Source organism: Camelus bactrianus, chromosome 1 (assembly GCF_048773025.1).
Source record: "Camelus bactrianus isolate YW-2024 breed Bactrian camel chromosome 1, ASM4877302v1, whole genome shotgun sequence".
Classification (NCBI taxonomy): Eukaryota; Metazoa; Chordata; class Mammalia; order Artiodactyla; family Camelidae; genus Camelus; species Camelus bactrianus.
In genome coordinates this window covers 129,586,566-129,600,656 of record NC_133539.1, presented here as the reverse complement: position 1 = coordinate 129,600,656, position 14,091 = coordinate 129,586,566, and the positions used below count along the sequence as shown (strand labels likewise).

Sequence of the window (14,091 nt, the reverse complement as noted above, 5' to 3'; positions counted from 1 at the left end):
TCCACCAAAAGAGACTGAGTCTGTCTCAGAACACTACATTCAAATTACTTTAAATGTTGGCTCATCCCCATGAAATTACAGTGAAATTAAAAATAATCTGTACACGTCCCAGATATGATTATATTTGATTTACACACACACACACACACACACACACACACACACACACACACACACACAAAATCAGGCTACCTCCCATTTGCTGAGGGAGAAGGACCACTTTTTCTGAGTTTTCATTCCCTGAGCGTGAGAGCAATGTCTCTTAAGCAGAAATTCGCCTGGCTTCTTGCATGGTTTTTTAAATTGGATTTCTGCTTTTTGTCCACAGAAATAGACTCCTATTAGAAGAGGGGAAGTGGAGACATAGATATTCTGCTGAGATATTGGTGTCATCGTATTTGAGTTGGAAAGAACTTACGACAGCATAGAGTCGTACCTTTTTATGGGTGAGAATCCATGATAGTGTAACTTGGACAAGAACCCGGGTCTTCTGTCTTCATGTCCACGCGGATGAAGAGGCAACTGGGTGGGGGATGGCAGGGACCCTTGCTTGAGTTCCGGGGTCTTGCTAGTTTCCATTGTTCAGCTGCCTTTAGTTTATGTCCATGTGGCCTCTCATGGGAAGGTCACTCTATCCTGATAGACTGAGTTTCTAATCAGCAAAAAGGTCTGGACCCACTCATGTTTCCCAGAGATTTTCTGCTGTCCTGCTGACACTTTATATACATGAGACCTAAGAAACTGCTGGATATAAAATCCTTATTGTTATCATTTGCCCTCGAGTTCCACAGGAATGGGGTGCTGTCTCAGGCTGTCTAAGGCCAGCTCTGAAAAAAGATAGGGTGATAGGCTGTGCAGCTGGACACTCCCCAGTCGAATGGGATTTCCACCTTAGTTTTTAGAATCAGGCAGATTAGTTCAAATCTTGCGTTTACCAGTTATTAGCTTTGTGACCTTGAGGAAGAAACTTTACGTTTTTGGGGACAAATTTTGTTTATCTGTAAATAAGTTCAGTATTTATTTTAGGGTTTTTGTTTTAGAATTGAATGAGCTAATTCCCTCATTTATTCCTAAAATACTGATCACATGGTTCTATGCTGGTGACTTAGTGGTTGATTACTAAGGGACTCAGTAGTGAGAATGTGGGTGAGGCTCCCTGGATAATAGAGCTTATATTCCATGATATGCTTGTAAAAGACTGGATTGCAGTGGATTTTTAGTAAATGTCCATTCCTTTCCTAATCCCCATTGATTGTGTATATAGCTTTATACTAATATATGAACAATTTTTTATTGCAATTTAAGTCTTTTTGTAGTAAAGTATGTAGCTATAACAAAAATACGTGAAATAAAATGATTTGACTTTTATTTTCTTTTCAATAAGCAAAACAAAATAAAATAGAATAGAAAAGAAAAAGTTTTGAAGGAGTAGAAATAATAATATTTCCGTGGAATCGAATCTCTATGTTAGGTTTTTCCATTGTGTTCTTAAACAGCATATAAAATTGACAGGTTTTGACTTCAGTGTTGATAGCTGGGTGAGTATAGTTTCATTTTGTGGTTGTCTTTGATGAATTATTTGCACTAGATCATAAATAATGTGCATGTTACATATTGGAAACGAGGAAAGAGTGGAGACATACTACCTCCAATGCAGTCATTTTGTTACCGAGTCCAAACTCATTCTGCTCACCAAATGACAGGCCAATAAACTGGGAGATGAGGTGTTGGAGCAAGGAATAGTGACTTTATTTGCAAAGCTGGCAGACCCAAAAGATGGCAGACTGATATCCTGGAGAACCATTTTCCCCAAGTCAGAATTGTGTCTCCTTTTATACTAAAAAGGGGTGGGGCTGCAGTTGGTTGTTGGAAACTTCTTGTTGTATGAATTGCTTGTCCTTTGAATCCGCTGTTCTTGCAGCTGTCCATGTGGATCAAATCATGTTGCCCCTGTAAAACCTCCAAAAATAAAACAAAGTTATTCTCTATTTTGCAACTTGCCATCTCTACATAAGTGCAGATTAGTTAGCATCCTTCAAGATCACGGCCAGGAGTAGAGGCTGTCCTAGATATTTCAGTCTAAAGGCAACTTTCTTTTACAAATGTTGCAGAGATAGCAAGTCTGAGCCTAGAAAACAGGGCACAGGGTTAAAGCCAAAGGAACAGACCTAACATGGGGTCAAAATTGTTCTTTTCTATTACAATTCCCTTTTCCACTTCATAGATAATTTTAGTAAGAAACATGAGCAATTTTGTATTTTTGCTTCTTAATAACCGATAAGTGGGCCAACTATATTTTTGTGAGTAGGGATGCTGTGCGGGCATAGGGGGTCACAGCAAACTCTTGTTGGGGGTGGCCGACCCTGGAACATGTCTGATGCCCCGTGAGTGTTGGTGAGGGTCCCCCTAGCCAGCGGCTCTCTTCAGGAGCCAGCATATGGGCATTGATATCTGGAGACCTCATTTTCGGCTGCAGGAAATTTTTTAGATACTGCGATTGATAAATCACTCCAGCTGGGGATAATTAGGGAAAAAAGGAAAAGGAAAAGGGTTTGGAGTAGAGTAGAAGAGAAGGACATCAGATCACGGAGCCTGAGTGCTTGGCAGCTTGGCTTCGGTTGAGAGGGGAGCAGACTTGGGGAGGGGCCTGGCCCCGGAACCAGCTCCTGCACATGTCCCCGTGCCCTAGCCACATAGCTTTTAATTGGGCCACCTCTCTGGGCTGGATGTCACCCTGGGCAGAAACTTGAGAATCGAAGGTAAGGGGTGGGCAGCACTCACCTAGGGGGTCACTGTGGATTTCGGTCAAGTCCACAGTGCCTTTTCTGGTCATGTGTCTTCACTTGTCCTTTATCTCAGGATCTGAGGAGGAGGAGAAAGGAACTCAGGTAGAGATCCAGGAAGATATCAGACTGTGTTAAGAGAGGACAGACACAGTGACACGGGGAGCGAGGACACTTGCAGCAAGGTAAAATGACTTCACAACTATTGCTTCAGAGTTGCAGGTGTGAGAAAGCCTAAGCCTGTCTCAGAGTGCAGGGGACAAGTGGAAAGGAATGGCAAAATTTCCACTGAAAATTGAAATTTTGTTAAATAGCCTGCTACTGTTGCTTGTATCACTTGAATAAATGCAGGCATATTTCTGTGGGCATTTATACGTTCACTCAACCCCACCAGCCCCTCTTGCCCCCATCGGGGATGGGATTTCTCAAGCACAGTGCCCCTCCTGCTTGGGTGGGCCACGCTGCGTGTCTGTCCTCGCCTGGGGCCGGGCTGCTGCAGGGCACTGAGTCCCCGAGGCGCGGCCTGGGAGACACGACAGGAATATCTCTGCTCTCGACTGAGGGCCTCCTTTTCCCCCTGCAGTGTAAGAATGCCGGTGACTGAGTTAGAAGCATGCTCCCAAGCTGTCGGTGTCCTTGCCAATCAGAAGCGGACACTGGAAGCTTCCAAATTTTTCCAGAATGCGTTCTACATTCACCTTCGGCAGGTGAGTGTATGTCTTTACACAAGTGGAGGAATTACTGCCGTTTTCCTGGAACTCACTCACCACTAGTCCATCTGATTTTACTGTGCTAGGATTCAGTATGGCCTGCTAAAATATCTGGAGTCAGATCTTGAAACACTGATGAAGAGGATCATTTATTTTATTTCTATATATGATAGCCTTTTACTTTCAAAATTCAGAATTTTTGGTTCTTTCAGGAATTTTTGGGGGGTTGGCGAAACAACTTTGCTCTTACCATCTTTGAGACCTGTTGCTTTGTGCCTCTCACCTGTCTTCTGTCACTTGTGAGGCGATTCCATTTGTGACCCTGTCCGTGTTGTTCATGTTATAAAACATATAGTCTGTTAAAGTACAGTCCCTTTTACTCCGAAGACATTCCACAAATACTACTAAAACCTGGGTGTGGTTTTAAGAAGACAGAATCATTAGAACATGTACTTGCAGGTTGCTAGTGCAAAATCCCCAAATCAATAGTCTAGCTCAACATCTAAAATCTTTCTAATCTACCTTGGATTTGTATGGATAAGTGAAGCAGTTTGCTAAGAACTCAAGACCAGGGTTAGAATACAGGCTGGTGTAGCTCAGCAGGTTCTCCTGAGCCAGCGCATTGCCAGAGGGTGGGGCTGAGGGGGAGAGGGCTGGGCCTTGGGGAAAGGGGAGGGCCAAGAATGAGGGGGGTCCTGCCGTTCCTGAGCTCAAAGTTTCATGGCAAACACCTTCACCAGGTGAAAAACTTGGAGTTTCTTCTAAGAACAGTAGGTTTGAAAAGAGTCATAAAAGCACGGGAGTGACAATATCCCATTTGTGTCTAGTATGGGAGAGCGGCTGTGGGGCCACTTGGGAGACTCGTGAGTCCAGGTGTGCAGTGTTGGTGGCTTCCACCTGAGCGGTGGGACAGTCAGTGGACAGTCACTGGGAAAAAACGAACAGACTTCAGGCATGTTTAGGTGGTAAAAAGGAAAGGATGAATGATGTCTGTGAAGGTAGGATGGAGTTAGGCCCAGGTTTCTGGGTGGATTAATGAGGTAAGTGATGGTCCTGCTGTGCTCTGAGGAGGGAAAGCTGCAGAGGGAGCTCTGGGGGAAAACTGATGAGTTCAGCTGTGTGTAAAGTGAAAGGCTGTTTGATGTGTGGTCTGGGAGCTCAGGTGAGAGCCAGTAGCGAGTAGCGGGAGGGGAGAGAGACTGTCAAATCATTTTGTGAGCATACAAATAATCATGATTAATGATACACTTACGCCTCTACATTCTGGATTTAAAACTCATTAACATTTTGCTATATTGACTGCAGAGGTTCCTAATTTTTTTTTAACAGAAATAAAATAAATAGAAACAAAATAGTGGAGTTAATGAACATCATAGAGTTGATGTGTGTCCTTGTATGTATTTTGATACCTCATCTGTTTACAACCATAATCTATGAAAAGTTAACTAGTTTAGCATAAGTGTTAAACAGAGGGACGTGACACACAGTGTTGGGGCTTGAAGCTGATCTTCTCAGGCAAATTATGTCGCCTCTCTGTGCCTTAGTTCCATCTTCTGTGACTGCCCCCGGGTCACTCATCACAGCTGATTTCCTAGACTAGATGTTGGGAGGGAGGCTGCTGAAGGGAGTAAGAAGTGGCAACTGCTAGGGACACTGAAGGGAGACACAAAAAGTGATTAAAGCCGATAAACTCAGTACAAACAAATACTCTCAAAAGAGAAAGGATCCCGCAGTGTTTTGAGCCACTTAGCGTATGGGAAACAAAACCACGTGGACCCAAAGCTCTTGAGCATGTGAATATTGTAGGTGGGAGGGTGTCATCAGAAAAGGGTTGAGAAAAGGCCTTTTGGTTTCCCTTGACTTGTCCAATAAGGATGGTGAGCAGAAGAGAAAACCCCCTGCTTCACAGTGGAAGCTGCTGTTTTGTGCAAAACTGACCAAAGGTTGGAGACCAGTCATCAGCGGTGCTGGCAAATGAAGAGACTTCGGGATTGGGTGGGGCACTTGCTGTGACTTCCAGGTGACCTGCTGGCTGGGGGCTGTATGGCGGGCAGTAGGTTTGCAGGGTGACCCGGGCATAAACCCTGGCTCTGAGGCTGCTGGTCTGACTAGCAAATCTGGGCACCAGCAGTCCTAATGGGGCAGCTCGGGATGTGGCCTGGGACACCTGCCATGCTGAGGGCGAAAAGAGGGCTTCCCTGTGGGGGTGTCCCTGTGGAGAGTGGAAACATCCTCCTGCAGGGGAGGAAGAGCCTCTGAGCAGGGTGCTGGATGCACAGGCAAGACCACCCTGAGCATGGAGGGTTTGGGGAGCTGGAAGTCACACAGTGTCCCGAGCAGCCTTGTTTCTGAGAAACTAGAGGGTGAAGAGTCTGAAAATGCAGGCTAGTGTCAGACCCTGTGGTGGGTTATGAGTGACAGTAAAGGACTGGTCCGGCAGGCACGAGAGAACCCTGTGGGCGTCCCAGCAGGGGCGTCACACCGGAGGTTGTAGCTGGGTTACAGACTTTGCCACTTATTAGCTGTGTGACTTTGAGCAAGATCACCCCACCTCTCTCTATATATCTTCATCTGTAAAATGACACAGTGACAAGCTCGTGTCATCAGAAGGCTTAGTTTAGCTCTGATCCTCTTTGTCCAGGCTTGTCAGTGCTTCCCTGCAAGGTTCTGCATTGGCTGCTCTTACCCTCAGATGGGAGGGCGTAGAGGGACATTGTAGCACACGAAGGTAGGAAGGGGTTGCTTTAAAAAGAGACATGTAGACGCCTGCAGCTGCAGGCTTGCAGGCAGTTTGATTGATGGTCCTGGAGAGGACTTTGGAGGCCTTAGCATCGTTTTAAGACTTGTTTTCCCCTGGGGGCAGCATTTGCCTTTGCAGATTAATGTTGAAGATTTGGGCTTCTTGCAAAGCTGTCTTCAGAGATGGTTATATACGTAACATATCGTATAAAATAAAACGCTTTTATTTAATGTGTGGGACTTTGCAGCTGTTGGGAATAGCTCTGTTGGCCTGGTCTCCACGGAGGACACTAGGCGTCAGCAGAGCGTGCGGGGGGCAGGCAGCTAGCCATGCTGCTGCGGGGTGTTCTCCCCAGCACGGCACTCTGCTGAGTTGACTCTACTCTGAGTTTGGTTGCCAGATGAGCAGACAGCAAATTAATGAGTTCTGGTGGGATTGTATAATGACAGGAAGAAAGAGGGTCCCATAGTTTTTCTGGACTAGAACATGCTTTTGGTTCCTGATCCAGTGTGTTCCATTACAGAATTGATGAGTTGTGTCTATTCTGGAACTTGTCGACTGAAAGAAATGTGTAGCCTGAAAGTTTAGAGTTATGCTTTATTTGGCGGGAGGACTCGAGGCGGGATGACAGCCTTCAAATCTGTCTGAGGGACTGCTCCCAAGAAGTAGGGGAGGAGCTAGGATTATATAGGAACTTTACAACAAAGACCAGGGAGTTGGAAGAATAAAAGATTGCTTGTTATCTAAAGAAATCCAGGCATCTCAAGTTCAAGAATTTAGTGATTTTCTTTGTATGGGAGGAAGTAAACATTTTGGCTCATTGAATTCATTCCTTTTACAAGCACCTAGTTATCTAGGGCCAGTATTCTGTCCTTTCTTTCTCTGAGTCCCCTCAGAGGGCACCATTCTGAGTGGCTGCCTAGGCTGGGCTATAGGCCTGTCCTCCCTGGGAGATGGTGGCAGCTGCTGATGACTTGGTTTCAGCATTCTTTGTTTAGTGACATGGTTGCTGTATTTTCATTCACATTGTAGTATTTTCATTCACAGTGCTCCCCCTTGGTCCTAAATTCGACCAATAATTTGAGAGACATTTCATGACCAATTTTGTCCCAGGGTGCTATGAAGTTTCATTCCTAGTTCAGGTTGAAGAAACTTCTGACCTGCCATTCAAGGTGTTAGGTGTTTTTATCAGGCCCTGTTGATACTAAAAGTTCTCTGGATGGCCTGTCTTACTAGTCTGTTATGATCCAGGAAATGTTTACCCTTCGTTGCTCATTCCCATACCTAGAATCACACTGCTATAATTATTTTATGCAGGGTTATAAATTTTATGTATTTCTTCAATATGATTTGCCATCATCAATCTTGTTGTAGGCCTAGCTACACTTTGGAAATGTAAGAGAAAACAATCTTATAAAATAGACAGGATATAAGTAATAGAGCTAGTAACGTTAATAAAGTCACGATTAAGAATTTAATAGTCAAGAAGTTATATTTTTGGGTTAAAATTTTTCTTGTGTTTCTGACTGAGTTTGAGTGATCTTACGAGAAAGTTCGTATTTATGGTCAGGCTTCGAGCAGGTATTAATTGGCCAGGTGAGGTCTCCCACCTTGTAAGATCAACAGTGGCCTAAACAGAACTATAATTTCCTTTTTAGAATAACGTTTCTGAGGGCTATCTAGTTAGAGCCTTGGAGTAGGGAAACCCACCAAGGTAACACAGAAGTACTAGACATAGGTAATTTACCATAAACTTAACAATTGGAGTAGTTCATAATCAAAGGTAGGAGAAATTATCAAAGTAATTGGTATACAGGCCTGGTCTGGTGTCTTGGGTCAGCTGTCTACCTCATGTCGTCGTCTTCTCATCCTGGCCTGGTAGCTTTTTCTCCATTTGGGCCTTGTTTTAAGGTGAGCAGTGCTCTATAGGCCAGTGCACTGCAGGGGCTCTTTCTGATTGGAAATGAATCTGAAAGTCAGTTTCCTTCAGCTTTGCTGTGTATGGTCTAGTTAAGAGTACCTGATAGAGTCCTTCCATTCATGTTGGAGACAGTTTTTTAAGTCATGCCTGTTCCAGTATGTATAATCCCCTGGCCGCATGTCATGGGGCATTGGATCTTTACCCAAGGATATATTACTAAGCTTCAGAAAGAAACATACAGTGTCCTTTTAATAATTCAATTAAACTTTGCAGCAATGTAACATGACAGCAAGGAATGATCTGGGAAGTGTCTTACTAAATATAGACCTCAATTAACAAAACGAGAATTTAATATCTACTAAAATATAATCTTTTTCTCTCTAAAGTTCCCTCATTTTTATCAAATATAGTCAAATCAAGGTGAATTTGTTTACAAGTTAAGTCTGATTATTTGATCATATAGGCTCTTTTAAATTGGCTGTGTTGGAACTTTTAATAAGGACTTTTAAGCTAGAATGTTAATAAGGTTTGCTAAGGCCAGGAAAGCCCCGTCAAGGGCTTGTCATAGATTTCTGCCTAACAGATTTAGGTAAATTCTTTTCTTTTTGAAGTCCTTAAAATACCTTGAGGTTCCTATACCTGTTAGGAGACGATCTTCCTAATTTATCTCATAGAGCCACTGGGGACCTTAAAGATTTTAGTCTCTTGAGAGATCAGATAGAGAGAAAAGATAACTGTTCTAAGTCTGCTTACATAGGTATAATTTATCAAATTGATGTGAATCATAACTAGTTTAAGGAGAAGAGTTTCTTTATGTCTGGTAAACAGGTTAAAAGCCAGTAGTATTTCAGACAAAATCAAAAATTGTAACCATATTCATCAGTTTACTCAGTCCCACGTAACTAATTCTTTTAATCAGAGTTTTCATTAGACCTTTAAAATTTCTTACCCAGTTTATTTCAGTGCTATAGTTTGAAATTTATTAGAAATCAGTAAATCTCCTTGAAGAGAGAGTATTTTGCAAAATCATCAGAAGAAAACAATTACCTGCCTATAAATGACAACAGAATTAACAGCATGGTTAAACAATATTACACTGTAATCTATAAAGAAACCTGGTCACAATAACCAGAATTATGACTGGTAACATTTCAGATATACCAGAATGTTAGGGAGTCCATATAATTTCTAGAATATCTATATTAATAATATTTTCTCATACAATATAACCTAAGAAGATTTACTATTCATTTGACAATACTTCCCATGTTAGTTAACATGCCAAATGAAACTTACTACTTTAAAAATCTCTCTTTGAGATGTTTCAGGGACCCTTTGTAGCATCCCATAGTTAACTGGAGACTAAAAGAATTTTAATGAGAAATTGATATTTGGGGAGCTTGTTAAAAGTTTTCAAAACACTTGGTCAGATAAACGTATAGATCACTGTAAAGTAGTACTTACTCATTAACAAGAAAATATTTCAAAGGTAAAGGCACAACAGATCACTTAAGTCGCATAAGAAGCTTTACAATTTGTTACTGAAGGTGGATTAATATTTTAAGAAAATTTTGTCCCCTTAACAGAGAGAAAACCAAATCTAGTCTTGTACCAGCTTACTTCTAAGATTCATTTACTTTGACCAAATTGATTCTAAACTTAGCCAATTCTGACCACGTACAAAACTCTTTCCTCAGGGTTCCTCTTCCACAATCCTTCCCCAGCTTTCTATACTCTTATATGTGTGTCCCTTATTTTTTCTTCCATTCAGAAGTAACCAGATTCAGGACAAAGTCACTATTTTTCATTAACAAAATATAATTCCATTCCTTATATCTTCCTTTACACATTTATCTTACCTTCCTAGGATACTGAGATCTTTCCCTTAATAATAGAGACTATTTCAGAGTGGCACCAAGCATTTATTAATATTTCTAAACACCTTTAGTTTCTCTGTAAGAGGAAGTCATATGTTAAGTAATTCATATTTCAATCTTATTTTATCTGAAAATGGTACAGCTATTAAATAAAATCCTATCACTTAACTTAATTTACCACAACTCTAGAATTTAGATACCAAACATTTAGTGATTATCTTAAGCATACATTTTAAATACATATTTAAAAAAATTTACCCAAAATTCTCTTCTCATTTGCATTTAATTTACTTCAAATTTTATCACACCACATTACTATTATTTTTTTAACAAATCTGTAACAGATATAACAGGATCTTATTTGACTTTCATTAAACCTAGGTACAGTAAAGGTATTATACTTAATATTGATGACTTTAAAGATGTCTATATTAATTAGAACATACATAAACTAAACAATACCAAGTGTTATCTTAATATTGAATATTTTCCAGTTCACGTGAACCTGAAGGTCAACTTAGTCAGTTTTTATTTTAAAAATACTTAATTTGTAAGGTATTACTTTTTACGTCAATTAAGCAGAGCTCTTTGACTTTGTTTTTATTTTTTTAGCAGTAGAAGTATCTCACATCTATAATGTGTACTCAGGCTTATAAACAGACCAAAGCTAGAGATCTCATAGCTTCACTTTCACATAGCTTACTTATAAGATAGGTATAATAATAGTTGGAGTAAGCTGAATTTGCTTGCTCAAATCACTAAGGCTTACTATTTATGAAAAAGACATTTAAGATTTCTTGACAAAGTCTGACGGACCCATCAGAGTTCTGGGTTCTAAAATGCCAAAAATTTCTTTGGCCTTAAGTTTTCTCTCATTGAGCTAATTAGGCTCAGTTCTAGGTCACTGTTTGCTGTATATACATTTCTGATCTGCAAGACAATGACAGACACTTCCAGTTCCCCAGAGAACTGCTCTGTCACGCAGGCCCAATTGTATCTCCTTATTTGGCTTTTTTATATCAGTGAGAAGAGCTGTAAACAAAGAATTCCATGTTTTAAAACTTTAAGGTTCAATTTATCTTGTCTTCCAAAGATTGCATAAGGCATTTAGTAAGGTCTCTTTTCCTTGAGTTATAAGTTAAACCCAGGGTAAACCTCTTATTATATTTTTCTATTAGCCACTGAATATTAGTTTTTAGTTTTACATTATATTGGACGGCTCATGTAACTCTATTGGTTTCCTTTATTTTGTTCAATTAATATTTTCTGAGAGACAGAAATGTGCCCAGCCTTGTAATACCAAGAAGAGGAAGCGATTCTACATTGAAACATATCTATCCCACAATATAATTAAGCAAAAAGTTTATATAAAGCCCATTTAAACATACCAATTTTACAAACTTTTATCTCAATTTTAGTAACCCTTATACCTTTAATTTTAATATTTATTAGGTTTAATCAATAATTTTTATTTCTGGAAGGAATGCCAGAAGCCTTTTTCTTCTTTTCTTTTCTTTCTTTTTTTTTTTTCACTGTATCTAATTTTATAGAAAAGTCTCTGGGATCCCCAAGTTTGAGCCAAAGAACTTAGGCCCTTCTCAACTTTTAATTTGATTAATTGGTCTGTTGCCCCAGTCATTGATCAAATATCACAGTCTAAATATATTATATGTATCTATCCCTATAAATACATACATTTTAAACTGGGGTAAATAAAACGGACTTGTTTGAACTTTAATTTTGGGGGGCAGTAGGTGATCTCTTTGGCCACTTTTTTTTTTAACTTTACGTAGTGTAGTATTAAAACCTTGTCTCTAAATAAAAAAATTTCCATTTTATTTATCTCATTCAAAATAACCATCAAAAAAATTTACCCATTTTGGATAAGCCCCTTATCTTTTTTTTTTTTTTCCGTTAAGAAAAAAATCTTTCGACATTTTTACATTCTTTTTTCCAGTTACTCAACTTAATTAACATTAATTATTCTAAGATTTTATTAACATCTCTAAAACCATTAATGGGAAAGGAAAAACATAAATGTAGCTTTTTAAACCAGTTTTTTTTAAAATAAGTTCTTAGATTAACCATTAGATATATTTTCTACCTTTAAACTTGATTTTAATAGGTACCAATAAAACCGCTGTTTATAATGAGAGCTCTTTCAACTCTCACCAATTTAAAAGAATTTCCAAATTAAGGGATCCATTAGATGGCCATCAATTTATATATATATAGTGATTTTAAACGAATAAGATGAAGAGGCTTTTCCAAATGAGAGTAGGGGTGCTGCCTAAATAAAATTCAAAAGTTTACTCTCCAAAAGGTAAAGCAATTCATGGTCCAGACTGATGCAACAAAGGTTAAGACGGCAAAATGCCTGAAAATTGGTACAAAGGATTGTTGAGAATCCCAATTCATTTGTGTGGCCAACATATGTACACAATACTTGTACCTTTTGCATGGCAGAGTCCAAATTTTCCATTAAAAACAAAAAGGAAACACATATATACATACATACACACACATAAAACACCCAGCGAAAGATAAAACGTTTATATTTCAAGGACACAGGAAGAGAAATCCAAGTTCCCCCTAAAAGGGTTTTGGTTTTTATAAGTCCAGAATTCCAAAAAATGTTTTTATCAGGCCTGGTTAGTTACTTTAAGAGTGAAATTTTTTTAATTCCCAATTAAATTTGTAAGTTTTGTATGTATATAAACCTGGCTGGGGTATTAGTTGGAGGCTGGCAATCTGTCATTTCTTTTTCTTTTTTTCCTTTTCTTTCTTCCTTTTTTTTTTTTTTTTTTTTTGAAAGTTCTATTCCCCATTCTAAGGTAGGGTTGTCAGAATAAAATTGCTAGTAGGTTTTCCCGCAGGGACAAATCTGTGGCATGAAGTCTTTGCCTATACCACTCCTGCAAGTTTCTCAGTCATCCGAGAAAACTGTTACCAGCCAGGAAGAGGGTCCCATTTTTGGAGTTGAAAGGTTCCTCATAAGAGTTTTACTTTTATTCTGAAAAATTCAATGGAGGTAACCAAATTGAGGAAAACATTAGACCAGCCTCTTACCTAACCACTCAGTCCTGACCCCAGTGTCTTTCAACATGGACCCACTCTGGATGTCTCCACTGGGTATTTTCCTGGTATCTTTCAACCAGCCCCACCTTGGACGTCTCCTAAAGATGGGTGTTTCCCGTTATCTTTCAACCAGGCCCCACACAGTATGTCTCCACTTGGTGGGTTATTCCCCCCCAGTATCTTTCAACTGGAGGGCCAGGTACCTGGATACACCGCCAAATAAAACTCAGGATTATCACCCAATATGGGAGATCTGAGAACCAAGATAGACTCACCCAAATTCATCTGGACTCCCCGAGGAGGTGGATGGGCACAAAGGGCCACTGCTGGTACCAAGGCTCCGGTTACTCGGAGAGTTCAGGTGGAGAAAGTCTGCTCTGGGTCCCTTCATGGTGTCCAAAACTCTTGACTGAAATACATGTGCAGCCTAAAAGTTAAGAGTTATGTTTATTTGGTGGGAGGACTCAAGCCGGGATGACAGCCTCAGAGATCGCTCTGAGGGACTGCTCCCAAAAGGTTGAGGACGAGCTAGGATATATAGGAGCTTTACAACAAAGACCAGGTAGTTGGAACAATAAAACATTGTTTGTTATCTAAAGAAAGCCAGGTATGTCAAGTTAAAGAGTTTAGTGATTTTCTATGTATCATTTGGGCTCACTGGATTCATTCTTTAGACAAGCACCTAGCTATCTAGGGCAAGTATCCTGTCTTTTCTTATTCTCATTCTGTTCAGAGGGCACTGTTGTGAGTGGCTGTAGAGGCTGGTCTTCAGGCCTGTCCTCGCTGGGGGATGGCGGCAGCCGCTGATGACTTGGTTTCAGCATTATTTGTTTACTGACATGGTTGCAGTATTTTCATTCACATTGTAGTATTTTCATTCACAGACTGATTGTGGATAATCTGGAAACTTGGAAAGGAATCGAGATAGAATTACTGCAGGTACCTTCTACTTTAATATTCCGTGTGCAAACATAAACACGGA

General features: G+C 40.1%; 1 protein-coding gene across 9 annotated transcripts in view; it reads left to right on the top strand.

Annotated features, from left to right (window-relative positions):
• The window catches only part of LOC141578906 (uncharacterized), a 203,937-nt gene that overhangs the window by 58,149 nt on the left and 131,697 nt on the right, over positions 1–14,091 (top strand). For all 9 annotated transcript variants that reach the window (XR_012509805.1, XR_012509804.1, XR_012509803.1 and 6 more), the window contains 3 exons: positions 329–446; positions 2,860–2,968; positions 3,367–3,490. The gene's annotated coding sequence lies outside the window, so the exon portion shown is untranslated. The remainder of the gene's footprint in view (positions 1–328; positions 447–2,859; positions 2,969–3,366; positions 3,491–14,091) is intronic.